This window comes from Pyxicephalus adspersus, chromosome 3 (genome assembly GCF_032062135.1).
Source record: "Pyxicephalus adspersus chromosome 3, UCB_Pads_2.0, whole genome shotgun sequence".
Taxonomy (NCBI): Eukaryota; Metazoa; Chordata; class Amphibia; order Anura; family Pyxicephalidae; genus Pyxicephalus; species Pyxicephalus adspersus.
The window spans coordinates 123608101-123623963 of NC_092860.1; the positions used below are offsets into that span (position 1 = coordinate 123608101).

Sequence of the window (15863 nt, forward strand, 5' to 3'; positions counted from 1 at the left end):
GAATGCCAAATATAAACAAGTTAAAGTAACAAATTCTTTAAAAAAAATATAAGGAAAAGGTAAACTGAACAAATCTGAAAAGAGCATTTTGGCTTGAAACTGAAATATGCTGTATATATAGACCAACAACTACCAAATTTACATAGATCAGTATTTCTCTATATTATTATATATATCTATGTTGTTACATAACCTCCAGCTATACACTCTGAAGTTTGTGCCCCACACTGCAAATGTTATTTGCTAGTTTGTTTTAGGGGTGTTTAATAGTGATTATTAGGTTAAATATTTACTTTGTCACTCTTGTAGGCTTCATCTTTACTATACAACTGGTCCTCCAAACCAGTTTTTTTTTACAGCTCAGCCAGTCCCAGATCTACCAGCAGCCTTGCAATGAAAAACACATTCTTCATTGGTTCTTCATGTGTCATTCTTCATCACACATGAAGAACCAGGAACACAGGAGTTTTGGAGAGAGAAAGTACCCTGTTGCAGGAGAGAGAAGAATAAGTTAAGGATTTCATCCTATTCATCAGTCCAAGATAAAACAAGCATTTATCCTTTGCAATAGGGGGATCCCTTCTGCACTTGAAGTAATCTACTTGAAGTAATAAATCTGCTGACTAGATACCTTTTATATGTAATTTAATATGTGCTAAGAACTCCCCACAACCCCAACTAGCTTGATGTACATACAATAAACATTTTTAGTAATATCTGATATCAGTTCTGTGACTCTGATGGAACTAGCACAAAGTTAATCCAAGCCAAATCCCAGTCACTAAGGGCATTGTGTAGTCCAGAGGTGTCAAACTCAAATACACACTAGGCAAAAATTAAAAACTTAGACAAAGCCGCAGGCCAAACTTGAAACCTAAATAGCACCGCTACTACCATTCCCTGCGTCAAGAAAACAGTCCAATGTGGTGCTTAATGTTATGAGTGGCTGGATTCCCTCTTCACTGAAATACCACCCCTACTACAATTCCCTGCGTCTATAAAACGCCACACATAGGCAGAGAGGCTGCTGGTCTATAGAGGCAAGTGATGCTACTACTACAATTCCCAGCATTATTCGGGTCTATGAAACAGTCCAATGCGAGGCCACGCATAGGCAGAGAGGCTGCTGGTCTATAGATGCGAGTGATGCCGGGAATTTCAATGGTAGGGCGGGCCAGCTGCAATTTATATTTAGGATTCCTTTGGGGGCCGTTGTGGGCCAGATTTGGTTTGCGGGCCAGAGTTTGACACCCCTGGTGTAGCTTATCTTGCTTCCAGCCCCCTCCCCTTCAAGCCAGAGATGCTCGGGCATGTGCAGGAGGAGCACCCAAGAGCCTCCTGGGATGTGTGATGTAGGTATAAGTGATAGTCAGCATGGCTTCAAGAAAGACCGAAGTTGTCAAACAAATTTACTCTCTTTTTATGAGGAAGTAAGTAAACATGTAGACAGTGGAGTAGCAGTTGATATAGTGTACTTGGACTTTCCTAAAGCATTTGACACAGTACCCCACAGACGCTTAATATGCAAGTTAGGGTCGATAGGTTTAGAAAAGTCAATCTGTAAATGGATAGAGAACTGGCTTAAAGATCACATCTAGAGAGTAGTGATTCATGATTCATACTCTGAATGGTCTAAGGTTATTAGTGTATTAGTGGTGTACCCCAGGGGCTTGGGATTAAAAGTACCATTTCTGTGTTTGCAAACTATGTACTGGAATTAGGTCCATACAGGATGTCTATAGTCTAAAAGCAGACCTGGATGTACTGTTTGATTGGGCAGCCAAGTGGCAAATGACATTGATTATGGATAAATGCAAAATTTTGAACTTTGGGGCTAACAACATGCATGCTTCATACTGTCGAGGGGGAATACAATTGGGGGAGTCAGAAATGGAAAAGGATCTGGGGGTTCTTGTAGATCATAGACTTAATACCAGCATGCAATGCCAAGCTGCAATATCTAAAGCTAGCAAAGCACTTTCTTGTATTAAAAGAGGAATAGGACTGCAGAGATGGAGACATAATCCTGCCCCTGTACAAAGCATTGGTCAGACCACATCTGGAATATGCAGTCCAGTTTTGGGCACCAGTTCACAAAAAGGACATTGTGGAATTGGAGAGAGTGCAGAGAAGGGCAACTAAATTAATAAAAGGAATGGAGGAGCTCAGCTGTGAGGAGAGATTAGCTGAACTGAATCTATTCTTCCTTGAGAAGAGACGTTTAAGGAGGGATATGATCACTCTGTTTAAATATATAAATGGTCCATATAGAAAACTCTTTTCGCCATTATTCACTTTGAGATCATTACAAAGAACAGAGGGCACTCTTTGCGCCTGGAGGAAAAGAAGTTTAAGCTCCGGATAAGGAAGGGATTCTTCACTGTAAGGTCTGTGAAAATATGGAATCAGCTCCCTCAGGAAGTAGTGTCAGCAACTACTATAGATGGCTTTAGGAAAAAGCTGGATGTATTTCTAGGAGCACAGAATATAACTGGGTATTAAGGCTATAAAGTAAAAATACCAGTGACTGTTGATCCAGGGAACATCCGATTGCCTCATGGAATCAGGAAGGAATTTTTTCCCCTGTTGAAACAAATTGTACCAGGGTTTTTTTGCCTTCCTCTGGACCAACTATGTTTTATAGGGTTTTATATCTGGGATATGTTTATTTTCCTAGTGGTTGAATTTGATGGACTTATGTCTTTTTTCAACCTAACCTACTATGTAACTAGGTATCCCTGGAGGCTTTGTGCTCCCACTCATTCAGAATTAGGGGGCAGTGCTTGTTGCACTTAAAAGAAAAACAAACTTACAGAATTTTTACCTTACATAAAAGGGTTATCGTATGTGAAGTGAAATTTCTGAGTTTAGGACTGAATGAGATTGCATGTGTGGGCCCAGCTAAGAAAGGTGTGGTGAACCAAAGGTTCCATAGCCAATATCTCTCATGATGGGGGAGAAGAATGCAGAGAAGAGGCTGACAGCGTGCTAAGAATTATGTACAATATAATTTGACTATTGTGCCAGTTATAAAGTACAAATCTTTATTTTAATACGTTGACACCCCATGTGTGAAGACCATTTGTCTATCTTCTAGCTGTGATTACATCTCATTTTAATGACCTAATACAGAAATAAAGGTTGTGAAAGTATGGTTAGTAATAAAAAACTGGCAATTTTTCAAAAAAGATATGACAATTTTTGGCTTGTTCACATCAGCCTTCATATTTATGTGCTTAATGGGCTTTGTAGCAATATCATATTATATCACTGTTCTGATTTAGTTTCTCTGAGAATTATGATTGTTCTTTCTAAAGACTCAGTCCCCTTTTATTCCTAACATATTTAAAAACTGCAACTTCATGTACATCTGATTTTTAGCCAATGTTCCCTAAAGTTATTTTTTACCAATACATGAATTGATGCTTGTACTGTACTGTGTGTTCTTTTTATCAATAAATATACATTATCATCAATCAAATGATGAGAAGCACAATCAAGGAGCAATCCATTTCATAAGCACTATCTAACATTTAACTACATTGCATCAAAAGGCTTTGATATAATGAGGAACAAATAGAATTTTAATGGCAATAATCTACCAAAAGTAAAATTAAAGCTTCTGAATAGTACAACATGTTTCATTGTTCCCCACTTGAAAGCTCAAAAAAAAGTGGATCATTATATATGGCAATTATTGTACATAGTGAAACAAGGCATTGTCTAAGGGGAAGCCTATTACTTTTGTCCTATGTGAACCTATACATTTTAAGTGAAATGAATATTTTGGAATCCTATTACATACAAATAAACACAGAATTGCCTGTACTTTATTTACAATATCAATATTACAATGTGCCATAAAAGTAGGTAAAGAGAAAAATAATCAAATTGCATTTTAAAAGAATATAACCTTATCCTTATAATGTATGGCTTCTTCTTCTTCTTTGAATAACTTTAAAGTGCATGTCAAGACAAAATAAAACAAAATCATATTTACTACCTCCCTGCAATAAATGCACAATATTTCATCACTTTTCAAACTTGTCACAGGGTGTAATAAAATCAGTTTTTTTCTACAGCAATAAAGTATAGGAACAAACAATTAATAATGATTGAACATGCTTTAGGGGGAAGAAGAAAGTTTTAGAACAAATTTGGGTAATGCCCAAAGTGGTTTTATTGTATACCAAAAATAATAGTATAATGACTTCATAGCAATTTCATTTTCTTAACAATTTAAATACATGTTCTACAAAAGTTCACTAACATCTGTATTATTTTTTTCACCTGAACCTATTTCCAAATTGTTTATATTGTATCAAGAAATGTGGTAATTGTGACCTTAATTTAAAAAAACTATTTGTGGGGTATGCTGAGTTTTTAGGTATGTGTTCTTCCACAATGTCTTGTCTTGTCCCAGAATTTAGCAGCTTTTGTTTGCTTTGATAGTATGCATTGATGTGACTTTGTAATCCTCATATTGTTAGTTTCATCTTTTGCTGCAATATTTTTGTGCCTGTTTTTTATGACGGTTTCTGTTGTTTAGCAATTCTTCAGCAATGTTTTGTCATTTTTTCCCCACAAATGTTCAGTACAAATGTATGCATGGTTTCCACTCCAAACTACTACTTGACCCCCCTCGTTGCCTTTGTCCCATTCTCAAAGTCACATTGTCACATATTGGTATTTGAATGTATTATGTACATATTCTTCTTATGAATAAATTGTCATGGTTTTTATTTCTTTGTTTTTTGTGTTTTAATTTTATTAGTCTGACATTTGCATTCATATTGGTTTGCTGCCACAACACCTGTGTTCATTTGTAGTTGTGTTATGGGTTTGTTGTCATTGTGCTGTGCTGCCTGATCGTAGCACTATTGTATACAAACACACTTCCACTTGCTGTCCAAACTGGTTGTGAATTAGTTGTCCAGCTGAGTTGCATACTCATTCTAACACACCTGATGGTGATGGAAGGAGGTCCAGGTACACACACACACACACACTCACTTGACTACCATGAAATGAAGTGATTGTGTAATAAAAGGCATTTTTATGCAATGATTTTGTTCAACCCACTGAATTAAAGTTCAATTACATCTGAGTTGTTTCATTTAAAATTAATTGTGGTAAAGTACAGAATCAAAATTAGAAAAAATTGTCTCTGTCAAAATATTTATGGACCTAACTGTATATATTGGAGGTATAAGGTGTGTATGTGCAGCTGGAGCAAAACATGAGCAGTTATTAAACTACATGCTATATTGATGAGAATGGATGTAAATACTGCTGAGGCTGAATATATGCTGGGGAACAGGGGTTCTTCATTATATTACTATAATCCTACAAACCTTTGAAAACCCAACCCAAAGGCAGGTCTATAAAAACAATAGTACAAGTATATACACAAAATGACAAACACAAATACAAAACAATGCCCATTCTTCAGTATATTAAAAGAACAGTTTAGTAGCACCACATGTAAGTTTCATGTCTTCCTCCTATAAGCTACATACTGTACCCTTAACGTATTCCATGATTACCACCACGAATCTGCTCATCACATGAAGTCATTGATAAACTATTTATACTTCCTTTACTCAGGGGTAATCTGACTTAGGAAACTGATTCAATCATTGCTTTAACACATAAGAAAAGATTGTGAATTGCACAATACAAAAGTCTTGTTCAACAACAAAATTCCCACCGTTTCAAAACCACAGCATGTTCCTCTGTACCTGCAACCGCCTGTCTTGCTAACTTGGATTTGCACCACACATAAACAGAAAGAAGTCTGGTAAATCTAATGCTGGATGTTTCAGTGAAATGGGCAACGAAAGCAGCATTGTGAACTAAAATAGAAAACGTTACTGTTATGCAATATTTTGTTAACTGAAAAGTTATAAACTGTTAAATAAAATGGATGCATGCTGCTTTAATTAATAAACTGCATATGTGTATTTAAAAACATTATATGATTAGTGGATCACAAAATATCCTAATTTTATTGGGACAAACAGGAGTCCAGAGCTCCCAGTGCTATTTCAAACAGCCATTTGTCCATTAGATTTCAGGTTACTTTTAGTTTGATGGTCACAAATCATACTGTTCATGCATTTAGAACAACAACAGACATTGCAAACTGTGTGCTCTTAGTCAAAATGAGACAAAAGTTCATGTAAAGAGTATAACATTTTTACAAAAGCAGAGCACTATATGCAGGGGGAGGAGGGGCACATTAAGCTTCTCTATGGATTATTGCATTATTGATACTGCTATTTGCATTTATTGCATTTGTCACAGGGACCTGCATGAATGGTAGCTCTCTGTTGATGTTTGATCTTATGATGAGAAAAGATTGAAACAAATACTACTTTGGGAGATCTGTTATTGTTGTTAAACAAACATATGTATTTATAGATATAGGTAATATTGTGCTGGTGTTTTGTATAATTTTCCATACACATTTTACTAATGTAAGAACAGAAAATATTCACTCCTGAATACTTTCTGCTTTACAAGATTCTTCAGCTCGATGCTGGAATTTCCCATGCTTCATTAACATTGGCCTAATAAATGACTTACATTTCACGTATTCCGGGATTTTAGCACTTTCCTTATTGTTGTTAATCATTTTTATTATGGCATTCTAGGCATACTAATCCTACCATGGTAACAAACTTCTTCACTTTTTTCTGATTGCAAATACATTAGCTTCTACTAGTTCTTTGACTAGGACTTTGCTTTCAAAGTTTGAATTTAGTTCATTAGTGGTTTTATATCAGCAAAGGTTGTAAATTCAGCCACTTCTTCCAACTTCTAGTGATTCAATTAAATGAATATTAGTTGTAAATGACATGCAGATCTGTGGCCTTACTCTAAATTCTGATGATGGCAACTTCCTAGGTAGGTACCAATCCCTTATCCAAAGGGTTTTAGTCTACATCAACATATGATGACATTTTCTGTGCTCATAGAGATTGTGACATAGGCCACTAAAAGTTTATCAGAATGGGACCCGCGATTAGAATGGGTGCAGAAATGAGCAGAGGTGAATGAAAGGTGAGTGGCTGACAAGAGGTGCAGATGTGAGAAATAGAGAAGAGATACTCAATGCAAATGTATCTGTTTCAAATGTGTTCCTAGTAAGCACTTGTATTGGAATGAAATATATTCTTTGTTTCTAACTTGTTTGCTAACAATACTTTAGCATTTCACTTGACACCTTTACAAAAGGGATAAAAAAAAAAAACATCAATACATGACTGGTTTTACTTCTTTGCTGACATTTGGTAATAATTCACTTCTGGGGTCCTACTATGGAAAACCCTTTTATTGGGGGGGGGGGGGAGATAATACCAATAGAAATAATATTTTAATACCTTAAAATTGTAATTTTATTATATACAGTAAACGAAGAGTTAAATATTTCCTAAATATTTTTTGCTTTCAAATATTAGCCATAGTACTGTAAGCAAATAGTGGCTCCATTGTCCACTGTGGCAAACATTCCTTCAGGTGCACTGAGGCAGTTAAGTGAAGGTATGAATTCTTTATTCACTTTGCAGGTGTATATATCAGGACCTACTGCCTGCTTGCATGGAATGACAGCAATGTGTATATCTGCAAATTACATATTTAATATCTGAGATTCTTTTACATTTTATTACAATAAACTGTATTCACAGAAACACTATTCACATTGTATATTTTACCTTAATTATTTTTTTTTGTCTTATGTATGATGAGATGATTTAGGCACTATAAATATGACGCTTGATGCTTGTACAAAATAGTATGCACCACTTGTCAGCTGCCCGTCGGAACTAAGGCATCTTTCTTGCCTGGAGTAATGGACTTTGTCCAGTGCATGCCTTCCTGTCTGCAGACATAAGCCGTAAAAAAAGAGCTTTGACTTATTCATTATTACTTCCCAAAAAATGTTGAATCATGATAAACATATGCAGTTATAATTTTATATTACATTTTCAGATCCATAAAAGCTTGAGGATTGCTACATACAAAAGCCAATCTGTACTGCTAAGGTTAACAGCGTAATTTGTCTGGGCGGTGATGAATAAGGTGACAAACTTACCTAATTCCTCACTCATCTTTTTTGTCAACTGTATCCTTAAAGCTACCTTCAATAAATTTAAATTATTGGAGTTCTGCTTTGGAGTATAACCAAGTCCAAAAACAAAAGTGTAATATATATTGCGGGTCACCAGTACTTAGATATAGTGCCTTTCTTAGTTTTTGGATTTAGATACACTTTAAATGTTAATGTAAAACTATACCTTTCATTAAATTATCCATAAATATATATGTGTTTACAATATCATAAAACCTGATCCTGCCAGTTCACCTAATGCAGCTTAATGTGATGGAGTGGCTATGATGCTGCACTACTTCTAAATTCAGAGATACCACTCTGCTCACTGCACCTTCTATAACATAATGTAGTATATTGGTGCTAACATATTATAAACAATGTTGTATGTGGCATGGCTATCAGCATTGTCACTACTAATTTATAAAAGTCTTTAACTTGTAAATCTGCAGCTGGCCACACCTAGCCCAGCCTACTGCTTTTTGGATTAACTGCACCTCCATGTTCCTTAAACCCCCCCACTGTAAACTGCAGTTTGGTGAATTACACTGCAGCCACCTGATTTTGGGATGGTAGGTCAATCTATACTGGGGGGAGATTTGTTTCAGGTGGGATTTAGGGGGCATGGGTCTGTAACAAGGGCATTGGGGGGGTGAGGGCAAATGAGGAAGATCTGTACTAGCAGCAGGGGTGTAGTGGAGCTCACTTTTTGCGGGAAAGGGCACGTGTGCCCACTCTAATTTTGCAAAGAATTCTTTGGTTGTTCGTCGCTCTGGCAGGTCTGGCCCCCCGGGGTCAGGAGAAGGACCCGGCTTGGGGGGGAGCACCGGCGAGAGACGCGGACCATGTCTCCCTTTTGGAATTGCAGGATCAGAGCAGGTTGTCTCTCTGGATACAAGCCACCCACTCTCCCATAGTAGGCTCAGACCTGTGATGGGAGAGTGGGCGGATTCTCGTATCATGACATCAGTCTGGGGGAAGTTTCATCCCCTTTCAGTGACACATAGGCAGGGGTGTAGTGGGACGGGCAGGTTTATAACAATGATGCGCATGCGTGCTCGCCATAGATAGTATCGTGCCCCGTCTTCTTTTTTTACAACTACACCCCTGACTAGGAGGTAGGGAGAGTTAAGAGAGCAGTGTAGCAGAGGGGGAGGTATTTGTAATGGGAAGAGGGGTATTCTTGATCTTTGCATTCAATAAGTTTTCCCAGGTCCACTGCTCTGTGCATTATATGGGTCTGAGCCCTGTGTTATATAGGTTATGCAATTCTGAACCCTGAAGCTCTGAGCTCTGTGCATTATGCATCCTGGTAAGCCCTGACCCCTGCGCTCTGTGCATTATGCACTTCTGACTACTGCATGCTGGGCTCTGTGCATTACATACTGTTGACCCTGCACTATATACACTGTACCATACAGTTCATAATCCTCTCCAATGGAAACTATGGATGTTGTATACTCCTGATCCCTGCATTCTTTATGATACATTACATATTCTTTAGCAAATTGCTTATGTCTCAAAAACTGTTGGTTGCCAAATGATCACTGACAGACATTTTTTTATCAAACACCTTAATATATCAGGTCATATAACAGCTTATAATACACACATATTAACCTCTCCAGGTGCTCATTGAACATTACGTATGGACTAAATATGCTCTGGTTTAAACATTGCCCTTTAAGTACCTTCCCCTGTGTAATCTGATGAAACCACCATTCTCATTATTCTCCTCTGGGTACCCTAGGTCTTTCACAATTGTAGAAATAACCACAGAAGCATTTCGTTGTATCTTAAAGCACACCGAGGATATTGAGTTTAAACTGTTAATGACTAAAGCAGTTTAGCCCAACCTTTAGATTTCCTTCAAGTTGCCTTTAATTATAAAACCTAATCTGTGTGGGATTGCAAAATCTGCTGTACCCTAAATGTGATGGTTTTCATTCCTGATACTATCCTGAGCTGTTGTGTGGTGGGTATGAGATAAGTGTTGGGGCTTTTGGGAGCACTGGAAAGATTTATATAAATTTTTTTGGAACACAAGCACAAAATATTATGGCACTGTGGCCTAGAGATCCATACTTGGATGCAGCCAGGAAGGAGCTACAACATATGAACAGGGTAAAATAAGAAACCTCAAGCAGAGATATCCCATTGGAAAAGATTAAGACTTAATTGGCAGATGACAACGTTGGCAGATACTCACCGGGTTATACCTCTGGACCTAAAGAGAAAGTTGAAACAAACACAAAAACAAAATAAGAGTCATACGGAAAAATAATAAAACAGTACTACCTATCTTTGGCTAGGAATCATTAGGAAAACAATCATTAGGTCAACTCCATGGTACTTGGTCACATATTTTCACTTTCACAACTCATGGAATTTGACAGCTCCTTCAACTTTCTTTGCCTGTGTGTCATCATCAACCAGTTGATAGGTGTTTGGAATCTGCTGATATACATGGAATGGATAAGTACGGCAGATAAATTAGTCTACCTTGTAGGGCCTGGAGCACAACATGTGACACTTTAACACCTATTCTACAACCCTCCAGGCTTCTGCAGACTTCAGTCTGTGTTTTAGAGCCAATGAACAAAAGTATTTTATAGTCTGATTTATGAAAATTAACAAAAAAGAGAAGCGTTGTTATGCCCACGGGTTTGGTAAAGCCCATTTTTAGACACTATGCAAGCACCCCTTTACCCACACAGCAGCCATATGGGTAATTCTGGTGGTAGTTTACAACACTGAATAGAGAATTAAATGTGCTATGTGTGTAGGTGTGTGGGCAGAAATAAATAGACTCACCTTTATCTTTATATCATATTGTTAAGGAGTAGTTACCCTAACATAGAGTGTTAGAAAAACGTAGCTTGCTTTTGCATAGAGAGCTTCACTTTACCTTAGAACATACTATTAAATGCCAGTACAGATAACTGACTGGGTGTATTTTTAACAAGACTGCTTTCAATAAAACTGATAATCTTAGGAAAGAGCATGCAGTATAATGAGGTGAACCTCATAAATTCACTAGACTGAAATGTGTGAGGTTGCCCTCTTTTCTTCCATGTGAGATATTCTAGACAAGGCTAAAACCTTGCGATCAGTCACAAATCATTAGTGATTTCAGTGGGTCAGATAGTAAGCTGACCTGACACATGAGAATGTTCTTTTTACACAAAAACATTCATTAAATAGAAAAGTTTATCTGATTGGAGGTATGGAAATAAAGTTCATAAACTGGGTCAGAAACGGTTTTGATAGAGTTGCTCACTTTTACATACAGTGTCACTTGAGCTGAAATGCAGTATATACTACAATGTAATGATGAATACATCTTCGAAAAAGAAAATTAAACTTAAAAGTGAACAAATTGTCTTTTGTTCTCATTAGCACATGTACCAATTAGAAATATTTTTACATGCATGACAAATCGTTGTTGCTTTCAATGCTGTTCCTATGATAGCAAATGTAAATAGATGAGTTTGTTTTTCACAAAAAAAATCTGTTTCCTAAAGGATAAATAACTATTACTGAATAACTATATATACTATAAATGTGAAATTTGGAATGTAAAAAAAAAAAAATTTACCCAGCAAATAGTGTGTGTGTGATGTTTAAGCACTACAGGAAAATGTTCAATATAACTGTAATATAGTAATAAAATATTAATAAAACATTAATGTAATATAGTTCATATACAGGTAGTCCCGGGGTTACATATGAGATAGGGACTGTAGGTTTGTTCCTAAGTTAAATTTGTATGTAAATTGGAACAGGTACATTATTTTAATAAATGCAATTAGGACAGATGTTTGTCTCAACATAGTATTAGACATTGTAGTGCCAGTTAATGTATAAAATCACAAACAAAGCAAAAAAAAAAAAACTTTATGGAACATAGACATTCATTAACTTCTGAAGCAAGCAGTGCTTTGATTTGCAAAAAGAAAACAACTGTAGAGTTTGTCTTTGTCATTAAAGACTTACAAGGGCTTCTTCAGCAAGTCTTGTGAACTGACCCCCCCATCAAGCCTCCATCCTGCACATGAGCAAGTAGGGAAGCCCGTTCGTATCTAGGAGTTGCCCGTATGTCGGATGTCCTAAACTTGGGGACCACCTGTATTAACATTTTATGGAGGAGGAAAACTAAGACCAAGATTTAGGAAATGGGCTATCCTTAACACAATCCTAACCCAACACAATACATTCCCAGACCTATCCCAAATATACCCTTTGTGATGCATCTTTCTGCTGTCCTGGAAAAATGGACAATGTTGGCAACCATGTTATATCAGTGTGGTATATGGTATATCTGGATTACCCTAAAGTAGTTCCAGACATCCATACACTGGGTATTGGCATATAAAAGCATTAGATGAAGCCTACAAAACAGAGGTACTCACAAGTCTAGTTTTTTGCCTTCCTCTGAATCAATTGTGCATATATGGTTTTATGGGGATATGAATTCATTTTTAACTTTTTTAACCAATGTTAATATGTTAGTCGATGAGGACCACATAAGGGTTGGGTTTTGGAAGAAAAAACTTGACTCTTTGTAAACCATTCAGTGCTTCTTTGCATTAGAAGAATACATTTCTGGTTCATACTATAGATGACTGTGTTCACTCAGATTTTGCATATTCTTTTTTTCACATATATGAACATTCTGGAAAAAGCTACCCAGGCATCAAAAGAATATAGAAATTCATGTCTATTTAAGCATTAGTAGTCACAGCTGCTAATCTCTTTAAATTCAGTACATTAAGAGACTGATTGCTTAAAATCCAAAGCAGCAGGATTTAAATCAAGCAATGGTCCACCGCCACAATATGAATGAGAGGTGAAGATGTCACCTCTCATTCATATTCAAATGTCAAGGAGCAAAAATATACATTTTTATTTTAGGAAATGGAAGCCTGTTTTTTCCCTGCTGACAGAGTACTTAAAACTGCATTTTTTCTTGGAAAAGTAAAGGATTGTTTTAACAAAATACTTTTCTGTTTCAGTTCTAGCAGATGTCAAATGGAAATGGTGGCAACAAACAGGCCATAGTGGCAAAATATTTTGCAATAAATGCTATACAAAATAGAGAAATCATTACAGCTAAATATTTGTTCCTCTTTACTGGTTTTATATTATTAGAATATATACTGGGAATAATGTAAAATGGAAGCAATATATTAGATGTTGCAGGACACCAAAATATGTGTAATCAAATAGAAGATACTTGAGAAGACGCATGAAAATCTCAAGATGATGCAAAGGGGTGAATACCTAGAAGGTAGCACCTAGCACTGATCACCATTACAATGTTCAATCTACAATGCTGCCAGACCTCTACCAATGTACATGTGGAATCTGCTACGCATGTGTTGGGTGCCATTCAAAATAAATGAGAACACATGTATGGCACCGACAGCAGTTTTTTGTCAAGGACGAGGTGCATTTATCAGTATGACAAATAAAAATACAATTGCACTTTAGAAACCATTTATACAAAATATTCCCAAATATCTTTCTAAATACAAAGATTTGTTGTTCTAAAAGACCATACTAGTATATGGGTTTTAATAGTGACAGGGCACTTTTTGAAAGAAAACAGATCTCAATTCCTTCCTGTGTTGTCACTGGGGTTTTACACTGCTTACACTCATGACGCATTTCACATTCAAGTACAACATGCACAGTACAATAACACACCAAGCAAATGTACTTTCATATCCAGCAGTGTGATTCCAGAACATTTGATGGTTTACCTTCAAATGTCTCCTTATACTAAAGGACATAAATATTGTCAAAACTATACATTAAAGTGCAAATGACTTTTAAAAATTGCTGGAACCCAGAAAGAAGGCCGTTACCCAATAGTGTGTAACTGCATCCATTCTGCCCAGAGAACCATTGTCGGACAGAAAGCAATGGGAAAAAATGTTTACTGTTGGGGTAAAAGCTATTTAAGGAAAATCATCTTATGGGGAGACTTGTTTCAGTGGGAGCTACATAACACAAACTTGCCTGTCATTTTCCTCCAACTGCATTTCTGAAGATGTGAAATCGCATAGACAAAAACCCAAAAAAAACTAAAAAAAGGTTTCTGCTTTTTCCCCCCCCCCCCAAAGCAGGTTGTGAAAGGGGGAAATTGTTTAATTTTTATGTTGCTGTGGGAAAATAAGTTTATTACATAAATTAGAGACACCAATTGCCCAGTAGCAGTGTGCAGCACCAGATCCAATACAGACATGAATGTTAGCACAGGTCCAAATACATAGTCTCCCATGATCATCCCACAGAAGAATGTTGGTTGATGGGCAAGAGGTTGCTTAATGTACCAACTGGTTTGGGCATTTCAATGCAAAGTGTATACAGATCATGTCATTCATCTCATTTTTATTTGTGCCATTTACCATGTATTTAGCTACACAGGCGTGGGGGGAATGTGCTAGTGTTACTTGCCTTCAAAAAAATACACCAACACAATAGCTGAAGGCAGAAGTTCTTGCATCTTCTATCAGCTTCAAGTTTCTGTTCTTGCAGCTCTACAATTGTTCTAGTACATGAGGAACTGGCACACCAACTTCCACCAGGTAATAGACAATCATTTTAAGGTTCAAGCAGCCCCATTGCACAGACATTGGTAGTTGAAAACAGCATTGACATACACAAGATGGTAAATACATTGCAGGTGCATCCATATTTTCCTTCTAAACCAGAGTACAAATCAGCCCTTTTTAATTAATTTAAACTAAGTTTCAAATTATGCTTTAAAGCCCACACTGTGATAGCATTTCCCATTATGCTGCGTAGGCAGCCATACCTCTCATCACAAGTGTCCTCATACACACCAACTGCACAGGCAGACAAGTCATCTCAGCTTTGTTACCAAGTGTACTGGGTTTACATTTAATGCCTATTGAAGTGCACAGCCCCATTCAGACACCTTGTACAAAACTAGCTGCCCATGACCTCGCCAACACAGATCTGGCAGTAAAAACAAAATCCAGGTTCAACATTTAAGTAATTTTATTAAATTGCAAAAGACAGCATGTGTAGGAGTTATAATTGTTGTTCAACGCTCGGCTTCTATTCCGAAGTTTAAGTGCATCTGCCAGCCACAGGATAATCTACAATCATGACACCAAATAAAACAAAGCAATGTGTTATTCTTCATTTCATATCATTCTACATATGCATTGTGAAAATATCAATGGAGGTCATCAAAATCCAAGATTCTGTTACATCTGTTCCACTGTGACAAATCCAAAGACACGAGGCAAAAACCACAGGCGTCACGAATGTAGGTAGCCATGTTCGTGTACCTGCAACAGACCCAACCAGTTAGCTTCAAATTACATTAAAGGTTTTATTTGTTATATTTTTGTTAAAAAAAAAAAAAAAACACATACACACAAAACAAGTGTTGCTCCCGACAGGATTCAAAGCAAAAAACAATTTTTTTTACTTGAGTTTTAGAGAGCTTTATTATACCCCCCTGTGTTGGCCACTTAAAGAACAGATCATCTTAAAGTGGGCAAAGCTAAAAGGGGATGTTCACAATCTGTTTAAAGTAAACTTGTAGTGAGAAAGTAATAGATGTGCAATTCCAGTCAACTTTAGTTTTAGGGAAATCCTACCCAACAAATTTTTACTTTTACCATGTTTTAGGAAAACTTCACCCATTGATTTACAAAACCATCATTGCTATGAATGGCTGGTTTCAGCTATTTGTAAAAAAAAAAAAAAT

General features: G+C 36.7%; 1 non-coding gene across 1 annotated transcript; it reads right to left on the reverse strand.

The window, feature by feature from the left end:
* Window positions 1-15534: 15534 nt before the first annotated feature.
* Window positions 15535-15654, reverse strand: LOC140327897 (small nucleolar RNA SNORA26). Its single transcript, XR_011920181.1, has one exon. It is a non-coding gene; the product is annotated as a small nucleolar RNA SNORA26 (small nucleolar RNA).
* Window positions 15655-15863: the final 209 nt, after the last annotated feature.